The following is a 3908-nucleotide window of genomic DNA, read 5'->3' on the forward strand; positions in this document are numbered from 1 at the left end:
AGCCTGGCACCAAAGAACACGAACAGACACTCCTCAAAAGAAGACACATATGCAGCCAACAAACATGAAAAAAGCTCAACATCACTGATCATTAGATAAATGCATGTCAAAACCACAATGAGATACCATCTCACGCCAGTCAGAATGGCGATTGTTAAAAAGTCAAGAAACAACAGATGCTGTGGAGAAATAGGAAAGCTTTTACACTATTGGTGGGAATGCAAATTAGTTCAACCACTGTGGAAGACAGTGCAGTGATTCCTCAAGGCTCTAGAGCCAGAAATACTATTTGACCGAGCAATCCCATTAATGGGTATATAAACAAGAGAATATAAATCATTGTATTATAAAGCTACATGCACACATATGTTCACTGCAGCACTATTCACAATAGCAAAGACATGGAATCAACCCAAATGCCCATCAATGATAGAATGGATAAAGAAAACGTGGTACATATACACCATGGAATACTATGCAGCCATAAAAGGAAACGAGATCATGTCCTTTGCAGGGACAAGGTTGGAGCTGGAAGTCATTATCCTCAGTAAACGCAGGAACAGAAAACCAAACACTACATGTTCTAATTTATAAGTGGGAGCTGAACAATGAGAACACATGGACACAGGGAGGGGAACAACACACACTGGGGTCTGTCAGGGGGATGGGGACAGGGACAGCATCAGGATAAACAGCTGATGCATGCAGGGCTTAATACCTAGGTTAGGGATTGACAGGTGCAGCAAACCACCATGGTACATGTGTACCTATTTAACAAACCTGCACATCCTGCACATGCATCCTAAAAGTTAAAATAAATTTGAAAAAAATAAACAATAGAAAAATTACTATGTTACAGAAAATCAGAAAATTAAAATCTACATTTTAAACCCAAAAAAAGAGCTTGGCACCTCCTCCACTCTCTCGTTTCCTTTCTTGCCATGTGATCTCTGCACAAGCTGTCTCCTTCCTGCCTCCAGCATGAGTGAAAGCAACCTGAGGCATCAGGCCATGCAGATGCTAGTGTCATGCTTCTTGTGCAATCTGCAGAACTGTGAGCCAAATAAACCTTTTTTCTTTATCAATGGTGCAGCCTCTGGAATTTCTTTGTGGCAACATTACTGTTCTTTCCAATGAAAGCAGATAGAATACAAAATAAAAAAATATGTATGTAACAACATTGAACAAACTAAAAAAATATAACTTATTTAAGATAAACAATGCTGAAAATAGAAAAAAAGTATTGACAGTGAACAAAGAGGAAGCAGTGATTGTTAAATATGTCCATTTATTTACTGGTATTTGTGTGTATTCCATAATTGTTCTGTGGTCTACTGTTTCTTAAAGGGTTTATGATGAAACACTAATTAGTAAGTAATGGAGGAAATTTGTAGGAAATTTATGTTGTTAATTTTAATAAACTATATAAAGAGTAACCACACTTAATGAAAAACGCTAAAATGTAATTAGAAAGCGAAATCCATTAAAAGGCCCTTTAATTGATCTGATGGCACCAAAGCACCACAAATATGGACCCAGGAAGAAAGAGTCAAATCTATGTCTGGCAATAAAAATACAGTTGTATTAAGCGACAAATACATCTGTGCCTATAGTTGTTTTATGTTCCATAGACACGAGATTATGTCATTCCAATAACACATGATATGTTCACAGACAGATAACACACAATTATTCTGTGAGAAAATATTGCCCTGTTACTGATTGTGTAAATTCATTCAAATCATTTTACCTTCGTGAAATGCTGTTTAAATTTTTCGAAAGCTTATTTGGGGAGAAAAATACTTGGGTCAGAATAGGACTAAAGAGTGAAATTCACTTCTGGTTACATTGTAGATGGTTACAAAAGACCATTGTTCCCATAGTAACATCAAGAACACACCGGAGAGGCACCATAATCTTACTGACCTAAAGGAGAGCTGACGGGGCAACTCAACTCCAGAGGAGGTTAGATTCCTCCTAGATGGCCATTTTCACACCTAAAGAGTAAGAAGAATCAGATGAATTTTGAATGACTGAGGAGCCGAGAGTAACAAACAGTAAACTGAAGGAGCCCTAAACATAACACCATTCCTTACTGCCAGTGAGTTTCCCCCCAACAGTCATTTACCATACACACAGCAGAGTATAGCACACTGAGGATGGGCTGGAAGAAGAGGTCCCCTTAGTACAAAAAGCTGGAGCTCAGCGGCAAAGCAAACAAAAAGCCTCAGGTGCTTACATCTCAAGCCCTGCTGAGGAAAGGGGCATGATCCTGCTCTCGTAACAATGAAGTGAATCAACTGAAACCAATTAAAATTGAATTATAACACCAAAGGCACCCAACTTATGATTAATTCAAAGAGTTTAGCTTTCCATTCGGCCTGATAGGGAAAAAGGTATGGCAAACCTGCAGTTTTTACTGTTGTTTTTTTTTGTTTTGTTTTGTTTTGTTTTGTTTTGAGACGGAGTCTTGCTCTGTCACCCAGGCTGGAGTGCAGTGGCCGGATCTCAGCTCACTGCAAGTTCCGCCTCCCAGGTTTACGCCATTCTCCTGTCTCAGCCTCCCGAGTAGCTGGGACTACAGGCGCCCGCCACCTCGCCCGGCTAGTTTTTTGTATTTTTTAGTAGAGACGGGGTTTCACCGTGCTAGCCATGGTCTCGATCTCCTGACCTCGTGATCCGCCCGTCTCGGCCTCCCAAAGTGCTGGGATTACAGGCTTGAGCCACCGCGCCCGGCCTTTACTGTTGTTTTATCCAGTGTCTTTAGCACGCAATAAAAACTTACGAGGTATGAAACAAAGCAGAAAAATGTAACACATGATTCAAAAATCCATCAGAAGAAACAGACCCACAGATGACCAAGATGTTGAAATTAGCAGGAAAGGACATGAAATTATCTATCAAAAATATGTTAAAGAATTGAGAGATGGAATTTGAGATAATGAATAAAACTATGAACAAATTTAGCACAGAAAAAAACCCTAAAATGAACCAAATAGACATTTTAGAATTTAAAATTGCAATATCAAAAGTGAAGAATGCATTGGATGTACATAACAGCAAATGGAACCAAGTAGAAGATGTCAATAAAAATTATACAAATTGCAGCACAGAGAGAAAAAGGAATGAACAAAATTGAAAATCAAAGAAGAGGACATTAGTTGACATCTGGTATCATATTAAGCCATCTGCTATATATCTAATTGGAGTCTCTCCAGGAGAAGAGAAGCAGAATGGAGCAAAGAAAATGTTGGAAAAAATAATGTAGAAAACTTTGACAAATGATTTTTAACTACATAAAATTATATACCCAATTAAAACAGTCTCCAAAAGAAGGTGGCTATATAAAGAGATATTCTGAATCCTACTGCCCTTTCTACCCTGAAGTGCTGCTTTCTGAACCAGAGGCCTTTCTGAAAGACAGGACCCTTCATCCAGGGTCTTTACTACCTTTACTGTCCTAAGCTTTCAACATTTTATCCCAAATAAAAACAGGCATTTGGGTTTCCTCCCTGGATGGCCTTCTGCATGTGATGGATGTTTGGATTGAAATTTATCCTGTTGTATTCAGTAAATATTTAATTGCAAGTGCTTATTAAGAAATACAGGAGAAACTACAAGATCTGTTATCTCCCTCCTTGTTTTCAACAAAGTATCAATTCTCTTTGAGGGAAAGAAGGCATTCAGCCTAAGGGATAAAATATGTAAATATATCCCAGACTTTCATGCAACTACATATGGTCCTGTGACTAAATTGTGGTCAGTAAAATGTAAATGGAAGAGTAGTGTGGCACTTCTTGGAAGGAGAAAGCTGGCTCATCCGAAATAGGGATTCCCCCAATAGCCATGTCTCCATTCCTCTTCCCTGCTTCCCTGATGCCTGGAAGTGTGTATGATTGCTGAAGCAC

The sequence above is a fragment of the Theropithecus gelada genome, chromosome 9 (genome assembly GCF_003255815.1).
Source record: "Theropithecus gelada isolate Dixy chromosome 9, Tgel_1.0, whole genome shotgun sequence".
In the NCBI taxonomy this organism is placed as follows: Eukaryota; Metazoa; Chordata; class Mammalia; order Primates; family Cercopithecidae; genus Theropithecus; species Theropithecus gelada.